The following is a 27,211-nucleotide window of genomic DNA, read 5'->3' on the forward strand; positions in this document are numbered from 1 at the left end:
TGCTTTGATTGGGGCAATTGTCACCCCCTTCAAATGCAGTCCCTAGACTCATGTTTTTGACACTTAGGAAGTGAGCATAAGGGACACCTAGGAGTTGAGACTCCTCGGGTGAGGGTGGGGAGTGAGGACGAGGAGGGGCCGGGTGCTCCAGGTGCTGTAGAGGTTGCCTTATCTGTGTGTTCATCCTTCATCCTCACAAGTCCATCATATTGCAATTATTATTCCAATTTCTCTTTTCCGATAAGGACATCATTCCCTGGAAGTTGAGTACCTTGCATGAGATCACCCAGCTGGTAAGTGGTGGAACTGAGATCACCAACCTGGGTCTGACCCTAGTGGCCACCTGGGGTAGGAGCAAAGGCCAGGAGAGTCCCAGGAGGGGCCTGCCCTAGTCTCAGTGGGGTCCAGCCCTTCTGTGTTTGTTATACCCCAGATGTTCTGTGTCACATGGAGAGGAGGAAGGAGGAGGGAGAGAAGTATGAAATGCTTTAAACACCCAAGGAGGAGGGTCTTGTAGTTCATGTCCAATACGATAGGGCCTTATCAGTCCAGGAGAGCAGGGCTGCAATGTACTTTTAATAGAGCAGTCTGTTGGAAATGGTTCTAAGACTCACAGAGGAAAGAAAAACAAGATTTGGGAAGCTGTAAGGAAAGTGGACCAGCCTGGGGATCGTGCAAACCACAAAACCAGAATTGCTGCTACTTTGCCCACGCGGGGTACGTACAGGCCCCAGGGGACAGACAGTTTTTTGGTCCCCACCTATGTTGGGTTATCAGGGACATAATTATAATATGTTTGGGCTGGCTATGTTCTTGTAAAGCACATTTTCTTTGTCAGTCACTAGCTGTATTGGCTTGGTACACACACACACACACACACACACGGTCAACTCAGGAAAAACATCAGGTTATTGGTATAGTGTAATTATAACTGCTTACACCTTACCTAATGAGCTGGCCTATGGAACCAATCAATTACATGCTTTTGTTTTTCTGCCCTTTTTACCAGTCATTTTTGGCATCATTTGGAGGTAAGCAATATCTATATAACATCAATATAATAGCGTATGAGTTCTTAAGGCTTCACAGAGAGCAGGAGAGGCGAGTGTAACACAAACCTAGGAGCCGGGACTGTCCATGTGGCTGCCGCAGCCAGGGCGAGGGAGCTGCTTTCGGTCTGGGTATTGTCCTAGAAGTTCTTTTTGCATGAGTCTTCCGTTTCTTTTTATGTTTCCCTTTTTAAAGGATTATGCTAAACTCTTCAGGATTCCATTAAGTATTACTTTTGTAATTATTATTTTAAACCATGTTTAGAAAGGTCTTTAATTTTTTCCTTTTAAAAGAGGGTCAACTGTTCATTCTACTCTGATAACTGGAAAACTTGTTGGTGAAAACAATCACTTCTCCAATTTTAATTCTGAAATCTACAATTTTGACCTTGAGTTCTCATCTACTTTCTGATCCCGTTTTTCTAATTGCCTACTGGTGCAAACAGGACTCAGCCTGCGCAAGACTGATCCCGTCATTGTTGGTGCCCACCCTAAACTGATTTTTTGGTTTCTGTGACTTTCAATTTCCTATTTCAGTTCATTCTTCTACTACCGTTCCAGGTTTCTAGGATTGTAAACTTTCTCCCTATTTTATTTTCTATATAGCAAATGTTGCTATGTATTGTGATTTCTTTCATTCATTCTTTCATTCATTCATTCAATAAGTGTTTGCTGAGCATCTATAACATGCCAGGCACTGGGAATACAAAGATGGCTAAGACCCACTTTCTGTCTCCAGGAGCCAGCAATAAAATAAAGGGGAGGGAGATGGGAAATGTGTTCACAGTACGTGAGGGGCACTGGGGCAGCACTTTGTACAGTGATGGAACTTTCTTAAATGAAGTACATAATCAACTCTCCTTGGGGCGGGTGTCAGGAAGGGCTTCCAGAGGACGGGATGTTACAGCTGGATCTCAAAGTGTAAGTTTTCCAGGTGATGGGGAATTGAAAGGGGAACAGGAAAGACGGCATTCAAGGCAGAAAGAACCGTGTAGGATGTGCAGTGGCAGGGAGGCAGGACACATTGGGTAGGGACAGGAGACAACGGTCATAGCATGCAGGAGCCGTATGGCAGGGGCTTTGGTATATTACACTCACATTTTGACTTTATCCTGTCGGGAGCCTTGGAAGAATTTTAAGCAACATGTACAATAACCAGATTTGCCTTTTATAGGCTTCATTCTGGGAGGTGGGAGGATGAACCACAACTGGAGGAGACAGGAAGCAGGGAGTCCAGTTAACATGTTCTTCAATGATCAGGGGAAGATGCCGATTAGGGCGTTGGGCATGGACATGAGTGGGCAGATGTGAGAGTCATTTGGAAGGTTTCTTGACACAATCTGGGGACAATTCTTACTCGGGGGATTAGGGAGAGGTTAGGGGACTTGGAAGGCTCCCAAAAGTCTTCACTGGGTATTATGTGAATGGAGAAATTATTATCAAGAAGAAAATATATAAGAAGTACAGAAAGGCATTTTTGTGTTAATTAGGTAAAGTACAGTTTTGGTCATGTCGGGTTTGAAATACTACTACTAATATAATAGCAAAAGATTATATGTACTTAGCTTGTGCCAGACACAGTTCTAAGAATTTTGTACTTACTAATTCATGTAAACCTCACAATAATTCTAGGAGTCAAGTAATATGTTATTATCATAATTTTAACAAAGATGTTGAATAACTGGTCTAAGCTTACAGAGCAAGTACGACAGAGCTAGGCAAGCACTTGGGCACCTGGCTCCACATTTAATCTTTCAACTAGTGCACTCTATGGTCGGAAACACTTTACACCTTAGGATAATTTGTTATGCAGCAGTAGTAACAGAAATGAGAAGAAATCGCAGAAGGAAATTACGCAGGTGAGGTGGCAAGAAGAGGATTAATGATGAAGCTCTGAGAAACAGCAGCGTTCCAGGGGCAGGAGTCCATAGAAGAAAATTGGTTTTCCTCTCACAATATGTTTAAAGAAAACCATGAAAGGGGGGGGGGCACAGAAGATGAGTAAGGAGAAAACTCAGGGCGGGAAGGCACGGCTCACAGGGAAGCGAGGTGAAAGTCGTGATGCTAAGTGCCTGTCAGATACGGGTCTTAGAGCAGCGTCAAAGGCACGGTAAGCACAGAAGCAGACCACCGTGCTTTGAAGCATAAGGCAAGGAGAGGTGAGTATAGATGATCTTTTCAAGGAAGTTGCTAGTGAAAGGGAAGGGGGGATTGAGGGTGGTCAGCTGGGGGTGGTGCAGGGAGTCCAGTTACAGATGGCATCTGCCTTCAGGTGATTGGCAGGAAAGGTGGAAGTGCAGGAATGCAGGAGGACAGACCCCGTTCTGAGGGAGGATGGAGTTCCCAGAAACTGTGATGTGTTATCAGTAAAGTAGACTCTCTGGTTCTCTTCCTTTAAAATTCTCCCTGCCCGTTTCAGGAATGCAGTGACTTCACCTCTTGATGGTGGCACGTTCTGAGACTGCTCCTTGCCCAAAACCTCTCCCGTTCTTTGTACCTCACAGACTACTGCCAGATTGAAACACCGGCACTCTCTGGGTTAGGAGCCTACAGTAGCACTTCACTGTCCCCAGAGTGGAGCCAAACTCTGCTAATGAAAGGCTCTGATGGCCTTTTATCATCTGATGAGTGTCGTGGACTTGGTCTCTCCAGCATATGACTGTCACTGCAGAGCTGGCCATGACTCCTCTTCCCAAGGCATTTGCTATACTTAAAAATGTTTTCCTTTCCCTCCCACCCTCCCTCCCTTCCTTCCCTCCCTACCTTTTTTTTTTTTTTTTCCTTTCTGCCTGTCTTTAAGGAAAGAGTACATCTTTGAGTCTGAGATTACCTTAACCAATGGTTCTGGATTGTGATGAGCATTGAAAGAGTGCTTATTAGAAATGCAAACTCCTGGGCTGCATTCTCAAGAGACTTGAATTCAGTTGCTGGGGCCAGAATCCACTGTGGGTGGTCTGTGGACCACCCATTAAGAAATGGTAATTCAAATCAACATAAAGGATTATAATTTCTTGTATCATGTTTTTATATGTGCTGTGCCTCTTTTCCGGTATGTTCTCTTTTCTCTCACTTCCAGCTTTCTTTCCACATTTTCTGAGAAGACATGATTGACCACCTGTGTCTACATCACACTTCCTCTTTACTGAACTCTTGTTTCTAGTCTATACATCACGATTTTGAACTCAGCTATTTTCTAGTTTAACCAAGTGCTTGGCAGCGTGCTAGGTGCTGGGCTAAACAAAGGAACAAGGCATAGATCTGAATTTTGAGAGGTGCATCGCTTTACAGGGCTGACTTTTTCAGGAGAGCTATTTCCGCATTCCCGTCCAGACAGTTGGCTCCCCAGGACAGAGACTGTGTTACTTTGGAATCTGTCACAACTGCCACCCAGTGCTGGCCCTGAGGACGTGGTCAGTAATTATTGATAAGTAGAAATAGGCTTTGGTCTTGCGACTCGTTGGATTGGGGAAGCTAGTTGTCCTTCTCAAGTCTTCCTTCCACAGTAGTTGTACCAAGAAGCACCTTCCCTGACAGTCGCTGCTGTACCCACCATTATAGTTTCATCTCCCCCTGCTTCACCATGCTGTTGCTGTGTTCGCATGTGCTTGCTGGTCCGGCTGTGCAGACCAGCTTACCCGAGGGCCCGGGCAGCCAGCCAGTGCTCTCCAGCCTTTCCTCGAATTGTGTCTGACTTCCTCTGTGGTGAGAGCCCATGTGATTTTCATGCTCTGGAGGATTGGGGCCCTTGTGAAATCTCTTGGAATTAGCCATACGGAATTCCACACTTTGTGTCTGCCCTCTGTGCTGGCAGGGACCTGTATGGTCCTGTTCCCATGTCATCACACTCCTTGGGACAGTGTGATGGTTCAGCTCAAGTTCTTTTGGTATTCCCCTCCGAAATGCGACTGAGTTTTCCCACTGTTTGTACTGAATTAACTAATAATAATAGTCAAGGGAATCATTAGTATGCTGGAAACAGGAACTGAGGCATTGTGGGCTGAACAGCAAATAGGGGCATCTCCTAGGAGCTTCTGTCACTGCTGGTGGCTGCTGTGTTGGTGCTGGGGTCTTTGCAAATAGAGACCTAGTACTAGGGCCTTTGTAGGTAGAGACATGGCAGGGGGCAGAGAGTGTGAGGGAGAGAGAGGAAGAAGGAGGATGAGAAGGAGAAGAAAGGAGAGGAAAGGAGAAGAGAGAACAGGAGAGGAGGGGAGGGGAGAAGGGGAAGGGGACAGGGGGGCAGGGGAAGGGAGAGAGTTGGTCAGGAAGGGGAAATTCCAACCCACTGAAGCAACTCACCTGGACTATTTCCATCCTTACTGGATTGTCTTCTGGGTGGACTTCAAGCTGAATGAAGGCATCTTGGTTTCTGCCAATGGCAGGCTGAAAAAGAGGCTTCTTTCTTTGTGGATGAATTACCTGTTTCTGGCTCTGTGAAAGTGGACTTGATCAGAAGATCTGCCATAATATAGCTGACATTGTGTTAAGCAATTGCCGTGCTGATTGTTTCTAGTTACTGGACTAGTCTCGTCAAATAGATGTTAACGTCCTGGGCTGCAGAGCCTGTCAGGGGATGAGGCATTTATCTGAGATCTTATGTCTGGTGAGTGACAGAGCTGGATTCTAGCTTAGAACTGCCCCTTCCTGTCACTTCCTGTTTCTTCTACTACTGCATGTGGCCTCTTAATGCCCATTTGCTAGGTTGGATTGACCCCAGATGGGTCAGTGCAATGGTTTGTGGCCTGTTCGAGCTGAAGTTGAGCCCTCCCTGGGGGCTCAGGTCGAGTCCCGGACAGCTGTGGAAAAGGGCTGAAGGCGACCTCACTGCTTGCATCCTGCCAATGCTGTGGCCAGGGTCCTGGAAACTCCTGCCTGAATGTGTCTCGGGAAACCCGAGACCCCACCTTCAGTCCTGTGGGATTTTACTTGCTCTGGGTAACTGCCTTCCGATTCTCTATCCGTGTATTCAATACCTGCACATTTTCAAAGACACGAGGGAGCAAGCAGAGGAGCCAGGATGTATGGTTATAACAGAAACACATCTGAACCCCTGCTTCAGCGATGGAGACCATGTGTTTCGGGGCTTTTTGATTTGGAGTCCGTTTATCATCCCTATAAAAACATGTCAAATGAGGCCGGAGTGAAGAAAACCCCGGGGAAGCTCACAGAGAGCTCTCGGTGTGGATGGCTGAATGCCGGGCCTGGGCTGAGTCACTCAGAAGGTCCGAAGCGAAGCACAACTGCTGGAGTTTAATCCACCACAGACGCCTTGGCCGTGTCCCTGAGCGCTTCCACCTGCTTCCCCACTGGGCTCCACAGCCGGGCTCCTAACAAATAGAGTGTGTGTGTTCTGTACCCCATGTGTCAGTTACGGTGAGCGAGAACCGCGTTCCATGTGTAGTCATCTTAGTGACATCGAATTTAAAAAAAAAAAAATCCTTTAGCTTAAGATGAAAAATGTGGATCATAACTAATGCCTAATCACTTTATGTAGCCCACATCTACATCATATGGGAAATGTCCTTCCCGTTTGAGAACAATGGGCTCAGCCTCCTCTCACGTGGGAGACACATTCCGGAGCGAAGGGGAAAAGTCCTCCTGCTCGGTGTTCCTAGTTTTCTGGTGACACTGGGCAGGACGCGAATGCATTAGGTTCCAAGTTCTGGCTAGGTGGTAGGGGTCGGAGAGCAAGTCCTCTCTCTATGGGAAAGACCATCTGCAAGGAAAAGAAGCTTGCTGGCCCCCCAGCACATGCCTCTGGCCCCCCCTGCCCCCCCCAATAATGCGATCACTGTGCTTTTACTCATAGACTTGGGTGTTCATGGTACAAATTAAAACCAAACTCAGTGAAGGCTCTGGGCCTAGGCTTTCAGTTAAAAACATCCATTCCTTGGATCCTGTCATATCAGAACCTTCTGGATTTTCTCTGACAAATGTCCCTGGATGTCCCTTGTAGCTCCTTCAGCAGCCCCTTCTATAATTGCCTCTTAAATGTTAGCGATCCCCTCACTCATCTCATGATTTGGAATATCGCTGGGGGTTTCATTAAAATCCATGGCTTTTTCTGATCACAAATTAAAGCCTGCCTCCCCCATTCAAATCTACGTTCCATTACTACTTTCTTTCTTTTTTCTTTTTTTCTGATGGATGCAAACTCCATATATTGAAATATCTCTTCCACCTTTTCTGTCAGAGGAACTCAAAGTTAACTTGTCCAAAATCTAAATCTTTTGCTTTGCTTCCTTCTGCTCCCCTGTGTTCGGGGGAAGAGCCAGAACAACTACCATGACTCTCATTTTCAAGGCTCAGGCCTGACCGTTGCTCTCCACTCCTACCCTCAACCCCCTGATATGTGACCACTCGCCGAGTCTCATAGGTGACATCAGGACTTCACTAGCTCTGGTCCCGTGTCCACTCCTTTAGTCCCGGCACCTGCGGGTCCTTTCTAGGATGCTGAGCATGTCATACTCTCTTCTCTCCTGGCCTTTGCTTCCCCGCCTCCAGTTCCATCTGCACATTGCTGCCAGAGCGATGTCTTCTAAAATAGAGGTGTAATCGTGTACTTATCTGTCTAAAATTCCTCACGGGCTCCTTGGTCACATTCAGGATAAATCTCAAACTCCTTAGCTGAGCCTACAAAGCCTCTATGCTCTGCCTTAAACCAGATCTCAAGCCTCAGTGTCCGTACTCCTGACCGACACCCCATACAGCACTTCTTGAGGCTCCAGAAGTCTCTGAACTGACCAGTGTGTGAGTCTTTGACCACAGTGCCTTTTTGGCCTGGAATCCATTTATTCATTCATTCATTACATAATTTGTTCAACAAATGTTTGCCGTGTGTCTATTCTGTACCAAGCGATATTCTAGTTACTGGGAACATGGCAGATGAGGGCTTGGCTCTCGGGAAACTCACATCCTGGTGAGAGAAGACAGTGCGAAGCAGACAATGGACTGCAGGCGTGTAGTTCTGAATGTGAGGAAGCCAGTGAGCCAGGGTAATGAGATAGCAGGTCCTAAAAGATGTACGTGAGTGTGTGTGGACTTCCGTAAACAGGGTTCTCTGGGAAGGTTCTCCGAGGAGGGCTGTTTGAACAGGGATCCTTGCTGGGAGGGAGCAGCCACCAGGTCTGGAGAAGAGCAGGGTGAAGGCCCTGAGTTGAAATTACCCTTTTCATTTTCAGGACAGAGTACGAAGACCAGTGTGGCCGTAGTTCAGGGCCTGAGGGACTCAGTGAAGGAGGTGGGGGTGAAGAGGCAGGCAGGCACCAGACAGAGTTAGACTTTGCAGGACATGGCAGAGAGTCTAGCTTTTATTTCACAGAGGACAGTGGTCTGATCAGATTTCTGTTGGCAGGATGTAAAGAAATTGGAAGCCTCGTATACCGCTGTTGGGAAAGTAAAATTGTGCAACTGCTGTGGAAATCAGTTCGACGGTTTCTCAATAAGTTACCATATGATCTAGCCATTTCAATCCTAGGTATATACCCCAGATGATTGAAAACAGATGTTCAGCCCTGGCTGGTGTGGCTCAGTGGACTGACCGCTGGCCTGTGAACCAAAGGGTCGCCAGTTCGATTCCCAGTCTGGGGCATATGCCTGGGTTGTAGGCTGGGTTCCCAGTAGGGGGAACACAGGAAGCAACTACACATTGATGTTTCTCTCCCTCTCTTTCTCCTTCCCTTCCCCACTCTCTAAAAAATAAATAAATAAAATCTTTAAGAAAAATATTATGCTAAGTGAAAGCAGCCATATGCAGAAGTGCACAGATCATATGATTCCATGTGTGTGAATGCCCGGGACAGGCAAATCCATGGAAACAGAAAGCAGGTTAGTGGTTGCCAGTGACTGGGAAAGGTGAGAAGTGGGGAGTGACTACTGAAATAGTATGAACGGTCCTCGAAAGATTAAAAGAACTACCATGTGACTCAGCAATCCCCTTTCTGGGTATCTATCCAAAATAATTGAAATCTGGATCTCACAGAGATATACACCTCTGTCCATGACTGCATTATTCACCATACCCAGGCTATGGAAGCAACCAAATGCCCATCAGCAGATGAATGGATAAAGGGAATGTGGTGTATAATACACTGGAATATTGTTCAGCCTTTAAAAAGAAGGACATCCTGCCATATGTGACAACTTGGATGAACTTGGAGGACATAATGCTAAGTGAAAGAAGCCAGTCAGAGAAGGACAAATACTGCACAATTCCACTTATATGAAGGATCTAAAATAGTCAAACGCATAGCAGCAGAGAGCAGAAGGGGCGTGGCCAGGAGCCATGGGGAGGAGGAGGTGAGCAGCTGCTGTTCAGTGGGCATAAAGGTTCAGTTATGAAAGATGGATACGTCCTGGAGATAAGCTGTACAACATCACACCTCTAATTAGCAATATGCTATGGCACACTTCAAATTCTGTTAAGAGGTAGATTCTTCTATTAAGTGCTCTTAGCACAATAAAAAATGTTGACTTGAATCTTGGAAAGATTGGATCCATAATTCAAATGTAATTAATTCAATTACAGAAGATGTCCAGTGAGGCAACTGGAGTTCTTTCTTGTTTTGATAAACTCACGACTCCGATACTCAGCTGGAGTTTGTAGTCTTCTCTGAAGGATTTCTGACCTCCCACAGTCACGGAGCGGTATTTTTTTTGGAGCTGATTGTTTGAAAGGCAGTCAAGTACATCAGGTTAACATGAGCTTTCAATCCTTGGGATAGTGAAGAGCAGCTATGTTCCTGGGGCCATCTCTATTCCCAGAAAACTGGAAAAGGTATATATTATTATAAGAACAAAAATGAATGCCTGATGGGGGGCTTTGGGGAATTTTTTTGGGTTTTTTTTTTTACCGATGGTTATGGGTTTCTGCTGTTCTGTACATATGTTCTCATCTAGTTTCCTTGTAAGTAGGGACATCGTTACTTTTGGAGGTTGGCTGTGCTCACAGCTGTGGCCTGATGGTGTGAAATGGATTGAAGCCAGCTTGTTAATACAGCGATTGAAGTCTTTGACTTGCATTTAATTTCCTTTCTTCAACTAGTGGAATGACCTGCCACAGATTGCAACATTTCTAACACTCACTGTAAATGGTATTTTCATTTAAAAGATATTAATGAGATGTTTCAAGTATCTTGAACAATATTAGTTGCTTGTGTATTTTATAAGATAACTGTGATGCCTAATATTTTATAAGATACTGTGGTGCCTAAAAGTATAAGCGAACTAGTTTGAACATTATGCCAGTCTGCAATGAAATATAAGCGATGAATTATGCATTTACCTGGCTGAATGATGTCTAAGAGAAGCCAAGAGTGAAAAGAAAAAGTTGCATCTATAGTTCTCAAAGACTAGCTACTTTAAAGACTGCCTGCCATTCATGTGCTGTATGTTAGTATATTTACTGGCGTTATCCCACTAATTACACTGTGTTGTATCTCTCTCATGGGTTAAATTTATGTCCCCTCCACATTCCCCGGCTTATAATGTACTTTCAAATAATCCAGGGACTCGCTAGAAGCAAGATATCTTGTTAGCTACCGTATTACTGTGTACAATGCACATCCACGTTTTTGTGCCCAATTATACATGGGATTATTGTACCCATTATTACACCCAGGGCATGTAATTGTTATAGCCATGTATAATGCACATCCTTAGTTTTCCCTAAAAAATTTGGGCAAAAGGTGTGCATTATACATGGCAAAATATGGGTAAATATTTTTTGAATATTGGTGATTGGCATGGAATGGTGATGGACTGAAGAGGTTGGTGGGAGGCTTAGCAGGCATTCCTGGAATTGCTGGCATGTTCAATTTTATTTTACAAAGCAATTTAAAATAGAAGACACAGAATTAGTCTGACTGGGAGCTTTGATATTGCCTGGCCATCCAGCTGTGATGGGGAGGCTGGGCCTTGGCCACAGGGGCACTCAGTATTATGTCTTCTTACGGGTCTTTTGTCGGGGCCCTCAGATTAGAAAAGCTGTCTCTTTATCACAGAATCATCTAAGTGAGTCTTCAGGTCCTCAGTTTGTTATACCAAATATAATTGAAATTCAAGTATAAATGATTACTGCAGTTTTAACTGAATTGTCAAGAAGGTAGAGCTTCTTTTATTGATGTTAAATATATTTACCATCTTCTACTAAGGTTTTGATGGGCTCTCTCTCAGGATTAGGACACAGATTTTAACTTATTTAAAGAAGACCATGGTGTTATTCCAGGGACATAAACAAAGAAAACAAAAAACCAACTGGTCAAAATGGACCTTAAAGCCAATGCTTTCTGCAGCTCGAGTTTGAACTTGTGCGCTTCCCCACCAATCCGCATGAGTAAAGATGAGACCGTTTCTCATTGTCTTTGAAGAAATGCTCTCAGTAAAGGATACCTGCAGCACGCCTGCCCAGGAATTCAGAATGATCTGGGCATGTGCGGAGGACCTGTGAGCCCCCAGGGGACTACGTGGCTACTCAGTGAAGAGTAGTTATTGTCCTTCTGAAGAGACCGATTCTAAGGGAGGAGGGGAGGTCAGGCTGGTCGAATACTGAAAGGTTGGTACAAGTCCATGGACTGATTTAAAAGGGGAGCAGTGAACCCAAAGTAATCACCCCAGGTCAACCATGTCGATGTGTTTCGAAGCCCCAGGGCAAGAAGTTATAAGAATGAGAAAGACTAATTTTATCAAAATATCTCTGTGATGTAAGCACACATGTGGCCGATTCCACGGGTGCCAGCAAACTGGTAGCTTCAGAGAGCAACTGCCGTGGCCAGTGGTGCCCTCAGCACTGGGTGTGGATAGCTGTGGTCGTCGGTGGCCCTGGGACGGAAGTAGGGAGACATCGGTGGCAGTGTCAGGGCCTGCAGTGGGGCGGTGTTGCCCACTCTCAGGCATGCCGTTATCAGACAAGGGACTTCAGTGGGCACAGACGGGAGATGGCAGCTCCTCTGGGCGTTGGTGACTTGACTTGAGTAGCAGCTGGACCATGAAAGAAAGGACAGGGAAGGAAGCACGTGGAGAGACCCTGGCGGGGGTGGGGCGGGTAATGGAGAACTGGGGAGGAATTTGAGGGGATTCGTTGAAGGTTATATGGAATCATGGGGGCAGAGCCAGTGTCATGGTCTTCCTTCTTTGATGGTGACTTTGTTTTTTTATCCCAAATTAGAACCCATTGAGAATGAGCTTTGACTGATTTGGGTTGGATAGTCAGTTTAAATTTTGATGTTTTGAAGTTTTAGGTGTTTGGAGGGAACCCCTGAATAATTGAGAAAGGAGAATTGTAAAGCACCCCTTTCTTTCCATCTTCCTTCTATTCGTGTTAAAAATGTTTAAAATTTCCTGAATTTCAACATTTCCAATTTTACAGGAAAAGACGCTTGTAAAAGTATTCTGTTTACATTCTTTCCACAAATGTAAAAGAGAACACAAACGAGGGTGAGTTTTATTGCAGCCCTACAGGTCAGAGCCTGCTAGATGGATCCTTTAAAAAGATGTTATGGCTGTTACCCTGGAAACTGAGCGTCATTATTTTCTATTTTGCCATTTACTCCTCAGTGGCTCAGCTCCATGTTGATAGTTAGAATCAAACATCACCTCGACAAACAGCTGCTCTGTTCGGTTCTGGGCTAAAGGCCCTTCTGGCAAAGGAGAAAGATCTGCTCATGGTGGCAGACGAGAAGGTTGGGGTGGCCGCCTGCCAGGGATCAGAAGGAAGGACGCAGTGAACGTTTGCTGTGAGCTGGACCCAGGGGTACAGATGAGCTCTGTAGACTTGGGAGCCTGTCTGCTAAAGGCTCAAACAGCGGGCTCTCAGGCCAGGAAAAGCCAGTCCTGGAATGATTGCACAGTCTTGGGTCTGAGTATGTTGAATCACATCCCCTACAAATACTTATGGCAAAGGTCAGGTATATCTCGGCGTTCTCACAAGAGGAGTGTCGGCCTGGTTCCTCCTAAAGCTCCCTGTCCGTGCATCATACTTAATTATCATGGTAATAGAAATAGTAACTTATTATTACTGCTGGAAATACTTTAGATAATATTGTATTGAATTAACCATTAATTAGCCACTGTGACATCTATCAGCTTCTGGCCTGTTTGTTTGTTTAAAAATATCTATGGGTCTAATGTTATGTAATGGCAGACAAAAACGAAACAAGAAATGGAATTCCCAGACTTTGAGAAAACGAGATATGCTGTATAAATAACTTCAGGATAGCATACGGGTAGCATGAATGTTAGAGGTTTCAAAAGTGAAAGACAAGACTGAAACAAAAAAAAGGGGTAGGTGTGGGAACCAGCCAGGGACGGCTACCTGAATGTCTAGCACATCCCGAGGAAAATGTTTGATCTCAGCTGGCAGAGAAGAGAGGATTTAGCTTTGCGGGCTGGTAAACATTAACACAACTATGCAGGTAGAAAAAAACATCTTGTATGGATTTAAGGTAATGGGAGAGGCAGTGGGGAGCTGGGATAATGGTTGGAGTGGTAGAAGAAAGAGTGAGTAATGAGAAGACCAGCCAAAATTTCTCTTGTTAAGGTGATCGGAGGGAAAGGTTGGATAGGGTAGGTGGATCCATTTCATGGGGGCTCTTCCTAAACAAACAAATAAGGCAGACATCTGACAAGGGCCTTTGGGTCATCGTTCACTCATTCATTTGTTTGTTTATCAAACGTTTACGTGTTAGGCACTGGACTAGACCTTGGAGATGAACAGGACTGATGCTTGCTCATAGTAAAGAGTCACACAGTCATTACAGAGGAGGCGTGGCTCTAAAAGAGGTCCGCAGCAAGTAGCCTGGTAACAAAGCAGGAGGGAGGATTCATTTTGCCTGGAATGGAGGCAGGGCTGAAAAATGTTGGGGAAAGAAATGTGCTTAAGCTGATGGAACTGATGCAAACAATCGAAAGCAGATGAAGCTGTTGAAGCAGGCTGTGGAAGCTGTTAGGGATCAACCCAGACGCAACGAGAACAGAGTAAATGCTGTAACATAAACTGCAGCGGGCACCACAAACAAAGCGGAAATACCTGAAAGGTGCAGCTGAGGTTGGTGTGCGCTAGACCCAAGCAAACTAAGCCTGCAATGCTGCTGATAAAAATGACAACACAGAGGCTGTCCCACTCCGGGCACATCCTGAGCGGTGGGGTTCTCTGGAAGAGACGATAATGCTGGGAAAGCTAGCAGGCGGCAGGAGAAGAGGGAGACCAGCTATGAGATGCAGTCTCAGGCGTGAGTCTCCAGGAGCTGAGCGGGGCTGCTGAGGACACGAGAACAGGACATTGTGGAAGTCACTCATGCACAGGGGTCGCCAGCAGTCGGGAGCCGTGGCTGACTCAGTGTCATGTAGCACACAGACCTGGACGTGTGCTGCCGGGAAAAGGCAGGACACAGAATGGTTTGGCACCGAGGACGAGAGGCTGCTGACTTGTGGGCAAACACAAGGAACTGGTGTCGCACCAAGTAGTAGCACGCTCGGCTGGAAAAGACTGGTGGGCTCTCAAATTCTCATTCAAAGAGGTGGCATTTCTGGTCATTTTCTTTGCAGACCCTCCAATACCTCAGGCATTTTTTTGTGCTTTTGAATCTGTATTTTACACCCCTTCACCCTTAATACCCTTGTTCTTCTGGGAGAAATTTTATTCACCCAAGGCATTCCTCACTCCCATAGGTAAATATTTTACCTTTGTGTATGGCTCTGCTTTGGCGCTTATATCTTATCCTGCTTAGCCATTCACATGTAAAACCTGATCACTGTAGATTTTCATTCTCTAGGACAGGGATTGTGCCTTATTTATAGCAAAGCCGGATTGAGCCCCGTCTTGGACTGGAACCCCTACTTTTCCACTTACTAGCTCTGTGACTAAGAAACATGGTTAATCTTTTACCCACATTCCTTATTTGTAAAGTGGGGCAAATAATATCTACCTAATAAGGTTACTAACTAAAAATTTAGATAATGTGTATTAAATCACCTGCCATAGTGATTTATTCAGGCACTCAATAAACATTAATTTTTTTCCCCTTCCTTTCTCCTGTTTCGTATTCGCAATGCTCAGCCCAGGGCCTGACGTGTAGTAGAAAGTCAATGAGCTTTGGTTGAATTTACAAACTTTACAGCTCACTAAGTGCTTACCATATTTCAGGCACTGTTCTAAGTGCTAGTAAATATATTAACTCATTTAATACTCTCCATAACCGGAAGAAAACACTATCAATAGCCCCATTTTATTTCTGAGGTAACCGAGACACAAACAAGTAAAGTACATACTCCGGGAAGCCCAGGCAGGGCAGAGGCAAGATTTGAAATGAGGTAGATGCCACTCTGAAGTCTACTGGTTGACTCTATGTAGTTTTCATACGATGTTGAACCTTCTAGAAATTTTCTGCTGGTGATGATCTGGCCCATTCAGAGCAGTCCAAAAGTAGGATTGCCATATGCCTGGAATGAATCCATTCCTAGTATACCTCTGCAAGGCCCAGAGAAACGGAATGCTGCCCAGAGATAAACGTCATGCTTCGGTTAGTTAATGTATAGAGTGTGATAACTGCCCGATGTTATCTGTTAATTTAGGAATGCATTGTTCTTTCTGGAGGTCGGAGTGACTACCTACCATATGGTTTTACTATTAACCCCCTATAAAAAGGGATCCCATCCTGGGAGGGGGTGGAGTCCTCTCAGGCCACCACCACCGGGAGCTGCTGTATGTTAAGTTCCTGCTATTAAGGCCCTTATGAGTTTGACCAAGGCTACGAGTCAGTTCTTCAGAATCGATCCTGCATTTAGACTTTTGGGGTTTCCCCTGACAAGTAGCATGCAGCTCAGTTGTCTCCACACTCAAGGGGAGAGGGCGAATCAGGGGGCATACACGGGGGTGGGGGGCAGGAAGCTTGGGACCGTTTCTAGAATCCTGCTGGCTGCATGCAGTCCCAGGGCGACTCCAGAATCTTCAGTTCTGGAGCCGTGTTCTGGATTCCTGCACAATTCCTGTCTCTCCTGTTGCTGGATGTTATGATTTCCCACGTGAAGCAAAACACATGTAAGGAGGAAACATAAGGAACGCTTTCTCTCTTCTGATCTGAGAAATGAGCATTTCTAGTGCAAAAGGAAAAAGGACGCTTCAGATAATTCCTTTCACCTGATTTAAATATTAGTACTGAATATGGATTTGAGTAAAAGAGCGAGTACATGGCTTAAAACTATAGTTACTCTAAAGTCAGACCTTTTCCTTAAAAAAAAAAGTAGAAAGTTTCGAAATCGATTCATTTTCTGACTATTGAGATGGAAGAATATTTTTCTATAATAAATTCCACTTTAAAATTAGCTAATGAGGCTGCAGTGGTTTTCTCTTTTTAACTAACTCACTATGTAATTTTTGAATTTGTGGGGAAACCAGAAGATGAATATCTCTGTAGGAAATGAAAAATTTATAAGTATTTTCTCAGAAGGGGGCCTGCACAGGCAATATTGATTTCAAGTGATGAAATGGTGTAACCTTATGGCATCTAATTTTGGTTGTGTTTTAGTGTATTGATTGATGGAATCGAATTTCCTTTTTATTTTATTGAAACCTCTATGGTTCATGAGCAGAAAGCTTCAAGCTGAGCAAATGTGATAAATACGACTAATGTGCGCAAAGTACACATTCCCTTCCAAGCTGGAAAGTACATACATTCTTTTTCCCCCCTACTTGGAGAGCTCAGCACAGACTGTACTTATGACCATGTCAAGGACAAAGTCATAAACTGCACGCATGCAAGGCTGAAAATTAATCGATATATGTGAAATTTCCCTCAGACAGGATGCCCTGGGAAGTCAGTACTGACGCTAACCAAGCACGGAAGTGACTGTGACTCTCTCTCCCGGACCGGCTCTCCTGTGGCCCTTTCTGCCCTGTGGAGTCAGCTGGCTAGAGATCCACCAGGCCTCTGCCATTGGGAGAACATGGGGAAGGACCCATTCCAAGATTTTTTATGTTACTGTTTTTGCAAAAGGTCTGCGTCTCTTTCCCTCAGACACTAACTCTCAACACAGTAGGAGCCATCTGCCCAACGTGTCCTTTGCAGCCTCTTCCTTCCAACCTGGAGGCAGCCCTGATCCAGGGGATGGGAGTAACCTGCTTCTGCTTCTGCTCAGTAGTTCTGGCACGTAGCTGATGGTGTTCGCACAGCAGGTGGACCCACAGGGCTCTTGGGAAGATGGCGGTCTGAGCTGGACGTGAGTATTTACAGCCGGATAAGGCTGGCCCTGCACCTTCGGGTGTCCCTGGTCACTAGCCTCTCTGCCTGCCTGTGGGTGGCTGAGGGGATGTCCCTCGTACTCAGGTTCAGCCAAGAACATTGCACAACAAAACTCCTGGGTCCCCATTGTTACGGCTCTCGAGGACACCTCTTTGCATCACCACGTGTGGCCTTTGCCTTTGAGCGCCAGCGTGGTGGCAGAGTGGCCAGAAGAGCCGGATCAGCGGCTCTTCTCCCCAGGCCCTGCTGTTGTGTCTGGACCCACCCCCAGAAGCCCCTTCGCCATCACCATGGTGATGTGTCTATGTCCTTTCCTGTTCTCGGGCAGTTTAATTCTTGCCACTCAATTACTGAACTTTAGCATATTTTAGTTACACTCATTTAAGATTCCAAACCAGCTGGCCTCCCAAAGTGGCACCAGTTCTAGCCTTCCCTCTTGAGGCTTCTCCACAGTTTTTCCCCAGTAAACTCTGTGATGGGTTTCAACATCAAGCGGCAGGCTGTTACCATGCCTACGAGTCCTGTTTTCCAAGCTGGCTGTTCTCAGGCTGGCAGGAGTGAACTGATTTAACTCCAGAAACATTTTAAACTTCCTGAGAGCTTCTATGGCCGGGGGGTGTTCCCACACATCCCCTGAAGCATTCTTTTTTAAGGTCAAGGTTCCTGCCTTTTCAAATGTGATGACTTTCCGAAGTTCTGCAGGGGAAAGGCAGCATCCATCAGAGGTCCTCCATCTGTCAGCACACAGCCTGTCTGCCCACTGCCCTTCCTCCCCAGACCCCTCGAATGCTTTGATCTCCAGCTGCTTTTTTTTTCGGTCATTTTGGGTTCCAGAAATGTTACCTGTTCTGGATGAACATGGAATCCTTGAACTTCTTTGTGGTGCTTCCCAGGGTGTATGACATGGAAGACTAAAAATAGCAATATGAAGTCCCAGGCATTCTCCAAGGAAAGAAAATGGAATAACGTAATGCGTATTCTTGGTTATCTTGCGGATATCCTCGTGACAACATGTCTGCTAATGGTGCTGAGATCATTTCTAGTCGCCTCTTAATCTGTCGGCCGCTGGCTCCTGAAAGCTTCTTGAGATTTTTTTTTTCTTCCCCAAGCCAAAGGCCGGCATTTGGAAAGTTCCCGTATTGGATTGTCCTCCTGACTTTCCCAAGTAACTTTGCAAGGTTCATTTTGCTTCCTTTCCTCATGTTGGGCTTGTCTGGGGAGGTGGGGAGGCAGCAGCGTTCTGCTTTTTCCCAGTGGTTGCTAAGAAAGCATCCTCTCTGTTTACAGGCTCCTCACGAGTAGTGACAGCTGGGAGGCAAAGGCGCAGTGTGTTCAGGAGGATGGAAGGAAGCCAGCAGGGAGCAGGCCGGGCACCAGCGCTCACAATGGGGCCTTTGAGAGTGCAGCCTGGCATTCTGCTTCCACAGAGCGCTTGAAATAATGTTAAAAGGTGTTTGCCTCATGCCTTTAAGGACAAAGGTATTTCCAGAGATCAGCCAGGATTGTGTAACTCCATAGGGTTGTAAAATGACACAGTCTTTTCTTTCTCAAAGACGCTTTTGCTGAACTGGAGCCAAACCTCAGCGTGATCTCTGTCCTTCTTCAGGACAGAATTCTTTGACCTTTGGGTCACAGGTTGGAGGGTCACAGACCAATAAAGGGAAGCCAGGAGTGTATCACCCATGCTCACCTTTCCTGCCCTTCTGTTTGGGGGCATTTACTCCTTTTGGCCCTGTTGCCCCAGGGCAGGATGGCGTGGGTAGGGCTGGAGTTAGGGAAGTATTATGCAACAAAAAGAGAGAACCAAGGCGTCTTTCTATCTAACACTAGTATATAATTGGGTATTTGGGTTCTTCAGTTCATACTTTGGTGTAGAAGGAATGTTAGCTGGGATACAATGGAAGGCCCTGAAATGACGTTTTTAGAAAAGGAGGCCTAGTGGAAGTGGACGAGCTCGTGGTCTGCAGTCAGGGAAAACAGAGAGAGGGCAGAGTGGCTGTGGCCAATGGCGGGGATGTTGACGGCAGCCCCAGCAGGACGGCACTGTTATTATCCCCCTTTACAAGGAGACAGAGGCATAAATAACTTGTCCACAATCCGCCGTAAGCGGTGGCACTGTGGTCTGACTCCAGGCAGCCTGAGAACTGCCCGCAGGTGAGCGGTGGGAAAGGGCTGGTCCTGGGAAAGGGCTGGTCCTCACCCGCGGGCGGTTCTCACAGCCCCCACTCTTGTCCTCCATCGTCTTGTTGGACCAACAGCGCTTCTGGTTCTGGGGCGTCTGAGCCGACAAAGCCTTTTCACCCACTTAGTTGCGAGAATGTCCTGCTTGCCTCTTCTCTTCCCCCTGAATATCCTCCAAGAAAACGTGTGCGTGGAATCCCGAACTGACTCCGGGGGAAACACACGGAACTTAGAACAGTAAAAGATTTAATGTTACTTTTTCCCCAAGTCGGTACACAGTACAAGATCTGAACTTCTCAGCTCGGTGCCACTATTCCGCATGTTCTCTTCGTAACTCGGACGTGCCTGCGTTTCTGTGGCCTGGGGTCTAAAGCCTGTCAGAAGCCCTCCTTCGGCACGTGGTGGCCAGGGAGCCACCAGTCATCAGTGGAGAAAAGTTTGGGTTCCTGCTGCAGGGATTTCCATCCCGACGGAGAGCAGAGCTACGGGGATGTCAATAGAAGACTGGCTGAGCCGGCTTGTCCCTGCCTTCAGCGTGAAATTGTAACTCCTCGCTGGCAAGGCCGCTGCCACCTGCCTTGTCATCCTCACATGAGGTTCTGCAAATGGACTTCCTTCTGCAGAACCAGTGGGTATGAGCATCAGTTCTGAGTCAGCCTGTCTGCATTCACACCACAGCGCCATCATTTACCAGGAACTTCTAGCGTAAATTTTCTCTTTCACTAACTGAGATGATCCCACGATACTTTACACACTTATTTAAAAACAAACTTGAGGGGAAAAGAATAAAACAAAACTTGAAGAGCCAAATACTGGTACCAACTACATTTCCCTAAACAGGAGACAACTTAAAATAGTTTGGATAGAGAATAGAGACTAGAGACTGAATAGAGACTCCCCCCCTTTCATTTAATTCCAGTTTGTACTGTATGATTATTTAGTAAAATTTGCCCATTATTATTTAAAAAAAAAGAAATCTAGCTGATTAGAAATACGACGCTTTTCTAATCTAAATCTAATCTTTCTAATCTAATCTAAAAGTTCTCTTACTTTTAACACTTACCGAGCATGCTGTTTATGATCTGAGGGAAGCCCTGGGAGGGAAGCTCCTCACCTGGGCAGCGAGGGAGAGGTGGGATTTGTACCTGATGAGAGAGGGCCCGCGCACATCAGGTTACAATACAGCGCACAGAGCCTCCCCTGGCAGCCAGGCTCACTTGTTACAGGTGCACACAGCAAGTGGCGGTGGGAAAGGGCGGGTTTACTGAGGAAAGGTTTACAGAGGAAACAACATTTTTAGCTGGATTTTGAAGGATTTATTCACCTGCTCAGAACATGTTGAGGTTCTGGCCGGGTAGCTCAGTTGGCTAGAGCATCATCCCAATATGCCCAGGTTGTGGGTGTGACCCCCAATCACTGCATATACAGGAAGCAACCAATGAACGCACGGATAGGTGGAACAACAAACGACCTTTCTCTGTCTCTCTCCCCCTTCTCTAAAATCAATAAAAAGAGTGGTTGAATGCCTATTGCACAGCAGACTCTGCGACAGGCACAGGTGCACAGTGGGGATGAGGGGCCCGGCCACCCTCAAGTGACTCCGAGGTGCTGAGAGACGCTGGCAGGAGGAGGCTGCCCCAGGCAGTGACCTGGGTGGAAGGATGCAGGGTTTGGGCTCAGCTGTCAGCAGTGAGAGAAGCCCGCGCCTGCCAAGCGTGCATTTGGGGTCAGTTGTCATCAGGGGCACTGATCCAGAGTCCCGTATTGCAGGACACCACCCTCCCACCGAGGCGAGGAGGACTCATAAGGTGTCCCCTGTTTCTGGAGCAACTCAGAAAGGATGAAGGGAAGGGAGAAACAATCTGTTATTAAGCGTACTTAAAGCTTAAGGAGACTTTACCAAAATTGAATTGTGTTAAACCGGACACAGCGGAGATATTATTAGCTGCTAAATTTGAGCTAACGTAAGTGTTTACTGCCACACAACAGGGTGGGAGTTCATAGGGCAATCTGGTGAGTTGCACAGTGTATGATTCCATTGGTATGAAATATCTAAAATAAGCAAATCCATGGAGACAGAAAGCAGATTAGAGGTTGCCAGGGGCTGGCAGGGGTGTCCAACCTGCACCCCGCGGGCCGCAGGTATCCAAGGATGGCTAATGAATGGAGCCCAGCACAAAATTGTAAATTTACTTAAAACATTATGAGGTGTTTTTTTTTCTTTACTATTTGTGTATTTAATGTGTGGCCCAAGACAACTCTTCTTCCAGTGTGTCCCAGAGACACCAAAAGTCTGGACACCCCTGGGCTAGAGGGAAGGGACAGTGAGGAGAGACTGCTAGTGGGTATGAGGGCACTTTCTGGGGTGACAGGCGTGCTCTGGATGAGATGGTGGTGGGAGTACAAATACGTGAAAACACTAAACATAACTCCATTGTACCTTTTAAAGGGACAGGGTATATGAATTATGTCTCAGTAAAGGCTACATGAAAGTACTAGATTGGTTAAAGAAAACAAGGAAACTATGATTTTCTTCACACATCTGAGTAGCAGCAGGAGTAAAGTCCACTCTGTACAATCATTGTTGATCAAACATTGATATCTTTGATAATTGTTAATCAAATACCGATACTCCGAACATTCTAATCACATACCATATTGGGGAACAGCCTATATCTAGTTTTACACTATTTCTACAAAAATAATACATTTCATTAAAAAAAACTCAACTGGTAATCAGAATTCAACTCAATTAGCACTTGAAGCAGAAAGTACTTAGATAACTATGCAAAAATAAAGCAATCCACAAGGTGTATAAGCTCAGTGTGAGTCGATACAGGTATATTCTAATACTTTTGGTTAAGTCAGGATTTTACCTTCGGTTTCTTTCATACTTCGAAAAGGAGAAATGATACATGTTATTTTCTAAATCGGAGTACTTGTTGAGAACATAGACATTGTACTCCTTACGGCCATTAAATATACTTATTTAGTACAGATTTTTGAATTTCAACCTTTTTCTTTCTTTACGTTCAAGCCTGTTTATATTGCGATAACAGAAATCTTGCGTGTAGGAAATACATTACCGCCAGCCCATTTTAAGAACTGGGCTGAAAACGGGCCACGTCTTGTACTGTTTTTATCGTTCCTGCAGTTAGTTGACTTGGCTTGAAGCCTCACGGTCATTATGGGCTCCACCACTTCCTTATTTTCTAAAGCCAGCCAGTGGCCAAGTCTTGGTTATTTTATTTCATTTTTGTCACCCTTCTCATTTGTGTTGCTCTGCTGCTGCCCTAATTCTGACTGTTTTCCCCCTCCAATGGGACCCGGGTTGCTTCTGGCTCTTTGGCTTCCCTCTCGCTTCTCTGACAGCCTCCAGAGTCATCTAGCTCGAGTTTCACGCTGCCCGCTCACTGCCCCCACACACGGGCACAGCGTTTTCTTTGATTAAGTCATCATTTCTCCAGTACGTTGGTTCGTTCCCTTTGCAGAGCTCTGTCATGTCCAACATTTCATCCTTAATATTCTACTTTATCTATGTCGGCTAGAAAATTTATGTCTTGAAATGCCTTTTTAGAAGGATCTTTCTTTTATTTTAAAAAAGATTTTATTTATTTGTTTTTAGAGAGAGAGGAAGGGAGGGAGAATGAAAGGGAGAGAAACATCGATGTGAGAGAGAAACCGGAAATCGAACTGGTGACCCCTTTGCCTTGCAGGACCATGCCCAACCAACTGAGCCACACTGGTCAGGGCTCATTTTTTTTAATTAAAAAAAAATTTTTTTTAAAGCTCGTCTGTCATTTACTATTCATTTTTCCTGTGGAGTGAGGGTAATCCCTGTCGCCTGCCTGACATCCTCTCTGGGACGAGATGGGATAGAAATGAACTATGGGCCTTCTGTTTTGGTGGTTTATCTTGGTCTCCCACAGGTGTTATGCCCACGGCAAGAAGATTATGTGCCCACAATTATTTCTCTCTGAAGCAATTAGAATATGTAGAAAACCATCACATACTAAACGTAAAATACACAGGACATTTTAATTCTTAGCTCTCTAATGTTCTTTACATTTTGAACTGGTTTCTCTTAGCTCCCTTCATTAAGTTTCAGCATCTCAAGTCTCAGTTTAAAGCCTTCCTCTCTCTCCGTGCTGTCTCTCTGTTTTGTCTATTTATAGAGTGAGGCTGACTCTTTTTCTTAACTTGGTAATGAAGATAAAGTTTTAAACATTTATTTTTGCTTTTTATTGAGCCAAAATCCTTTGTTTTTTCTGCCCTCGGTATTTATTTAAATATGACTTTCATAGGAGAGATGCTAAGAGAAAGACCAAGGTAACATTCAATATTAGTATTTTGTGATTCAAAAACAGAATGATGTAAGTTATTGTCTTGTAAACTATTTCTTGAGAAAGTCTTCCTACTTCCCTTTATCTAGTTAATGACCAATCACAGAGGGATCCGCTCAGAACAGAGACTCCTGCACACTTAGCTAGAGCAGGAAGAAGCAGGTAGGGTGTAGCTAAGGTAAAAGAAAAGCTAGGCCATATCCTGTCCTTGGAGATGGCGGAAAGATGGAGGGGAGAAAGAATGAAGGGCATGGAGTGTCTCTTGATTTCCTCTCTGGAGGCCTAAGCTTTAAGGTGAAACTTCTAGAGCAATGTGGACCTCAGCCACCTCAACATAAGCTGGGGAAAGCAGGTGGTCAGGCAGCAAGTGGCCTCTGGAGCTTCACTTTCCCAGGCTGCTCCAGTCCTTTATCGAATGGGGATGCAGAATTGAGTAGAGAGGGATCTACAGGGTGTACACGATGGCACTGTGAGCAATCCCTCCTGCTGCAGAGGCTGGGGTGGGGCTGGCAGGTGTTTGGAAGTCCACAGCCTGCAGGAGCTAAGGCAAGGCTGAGTCAGCCAGGAGGTGATCCTCCTGACCACAAACCGAGGGAGATCAGATCACAAATTAGACCATCCTCAGATTTCAGCCCCGAAGGTCAGGACACACCCAGGGGCCAGGACATACCCCGGGGCCACTTCTGGAGAGCAGGAGAAGTAGAAGACATCCTGCCCAAGATCCCAGATCCTTTCCACTACCAAGACGATGTTAAACTCTTTCTTCTCACTTACCGGGAACTATCTTAGGAAGGAAGGAGCACAGAAGGGGAAGCTATTCTGAAAGGCTGAGGGGTTTCTACTCCGATGAGTGATTCTTTGCTACTATGAGTGCTTAAATCTTTGGAATGGAGTGTAGTAAGAAAGAATTAGGTATTTAGTTACTTTTACATATATATGTACTAATATGTAAATATGTATATACTTATATTTTCCATAAGGCATTTTAAAATGAATACACAGTATTTCATAGTAAAAAGTACCACAGTTTACTTAATTGTTCCCCTATTACTAGATACTTAGTTTTTAAATAATTATTTAATGTCAGAAATAACATGACAATACATATTTGTAGCTAAATATTTGAACACATTCATAATTATTTCTGTTAATAAATATATATAGAATAAACATATATAAATAACTATATAGAGTGAATATGTAGAATAAACATATAGAAATGGCGTTGCTGGATCAGTGAATATACAATATTTTAAAATTTTTATTATGAATGTCAACTTGTTATCCAAAAATTCTGCCAATTTACATTCTCACAAAAATAATATGGAGATGACATTTTGCATGGTTGCCAATTTACTGGGTGAAAATTTACATTGTATTCTATTTTTGATTCCTGGAGTTGTATAATTATTTAGATGCTTTTAGTAGTCCTCTGCTTCTTTTGTATTTATCTTTTAAAAAGTTGTCTCTCGTGCCCTTGGCTTTGTGCTGTACTGGAGCTGCTCCTGCCCACGCAGGAGACTGAGCTCACTGTCTGGCCCTGTCCCCATCCCAACGCAGGGTTTCGAGCCTCAGACCCAGGGTTTACGGATTTCCATGTCTTCGGGGTGCATATCCCATCGTCTCTCAGTCTGCTGGTGTTCTTTATGGATTACTCCCACGGCTGTTTCATGGACAGTTCAGAAACAGAAGGGTCTTGGTGATTCGGTTGATTTTCTTCACTTTACCAATGAAGATATCGACTCTTGGCCATTCTAGTAACTTCATAACGTCACGGATGTCATGAGTGTGGAATTCAGGGCTCTGTCATGCCGGGCTCTAGGCTTCTGTCCTAGTTGTGAATCCATCAGCCCTCGGTCCTGCTGGGTTTTTCTGCAGTTTCTCTCATAGACGAGAGCTTGTTGGGACCATCATGTAACTAATGCCTAGTAGCACTCTATCCGATTTTTCTGCTCTGTTCTCTCCCCAGTTCTGGCTTCTAGCTCTGTTTTTGGGTCATTTCCTTCTTATATGCGTACTAACTAGCTTACTATAAACAATGACAGCACCTGATTTCTACAATACAGTATCTGCTTTAAAAACTGTATTGATTTAGAATGTATTTCTAAATGCTACATTCTGGTTGTCCTTTTTAAACATCTAGACTAGAAAATTTGGCAGTGCAGCCTGAGGAGTATCTAACAAGTAAAATCAAATGTTTGATGTTACTTAGAATCAGCCAAAATGCTCACTTCAGAAAGAAAAGGAGGGCAGGGGACTGGCCTTTATCTAGTGCCAACTGTGTGTTAGATTCCGCTTGTATATTTTATCTCATTTACTCCTCACATAAACTTAAGTGATTTTTTTTTTATTGTACTCCTTTGACAAGCTAACTGAAATTGTCACCAGGGCAAGGCCACTTTCCTTAGAAACCTAAATGAGTCTGAATTTGAAAAATATGCTTTTTGTACTGTTTTATAGGACTTGTGTTGGCAAAGCAAGACATTCACTCTTGTATGCTTTTTTTTTTTTCCTGGTAAACTCCGAATTCCAGAATGATCCTTAAGTAATCACATCATCCTCAGCACCCGCATGTAGTCAGAAAGGAGGCTTCCACACAGTTGGGTCTGAGGGTTGCACCGTGTCCCTGCGTCGCGGGGAGAAATGTCTCCTGAGGTAAGAAGGTTATTCACGGCCCCATTTAGAACAGGGGCCATCTCATCCGTGCATGACCAGTGTTGAGAAGTATGCTGTGGTTTTCACACAGCTGTCTAGCAGTTTGTCTTTGATAATGGAAGACATGCCAGGCCCACTAATCCACAGGCAGATGTCTGCTAAGCTTGCGGTCGAGGCGTCTGACAGCTGACCGAAGGCTGCGCCCTGCGTGCTGAGGGCTGCCAGGGGCACGGCAGGTCCAGGTTTGCACCAGCTCAGAGTTCGCGTGCACGCTGAGACTTCTCCACCAGGACGGGGAAGGAGCGAAAGAGAGTGAGGACGGAGGGAAGATGATATTTTTAGAGGTCCCATTATAAGTACTTTGAACAAATAGTCCCCAGGTTTTGTCTAGGGATTATGTCAAAGTCAGCTTGCTAGTTCCACCTCATTTCTGTCAACCATTAGCTATTTTTCTGTGCTCAGGGGTTTGGGCAAAAAAGTGCTGGTCATTTTAAGGAGAAACCCATGCTGTCAGCAACTCTGAGACGCTAACAAATGGTTAGTTTGAACAGGAGCAGCCCCGGAAGCAGATATTCTCATGAAAGACAAACTTCATTGACCTGGAGCCACTAAGGTGAGCGCAGTGAATTTACCACGAAGAGTCCTGCCTCGCTGTGTCAGCAGCTCCGAGCCTCAGCCCCCAGGGGACATCTTCAAGCCAGAATACCTTGCGTGCCAAGGTTGCGTGGCATTTTGGTCTCGGTATCAT

The 27,211-nt window shown here is 45.2% G+C and overlaps 1 protein-coding gene across 2 annotated transcripts in view; it reads left to right on the plus strand.

Moving 5' to 3' along the window:
• TLR3 (toll like receptor 3) overlaps positions 1-27,211 on the plus strand; it is a 402,871-nt gene that overhangs the window by 38,182 nt on the left and 337,478 nt on the right. The window lies entirely within an intron of this gene.

The sequence above is a fragment of the Desmodus rotundus genome, chromosome 13 (genome assembly GCF_022682495.2).
Source record: "Desmodus rotundus isolate HL8 chromosome 13, HLdesRot8A.1, whole genome shotgun sequence".
NCBI lineage: Eukaryota > Metazoa > Chordata > Mammalia > Chiroptera > Phyllostomidae > Desmodus > Desmodus rotundus.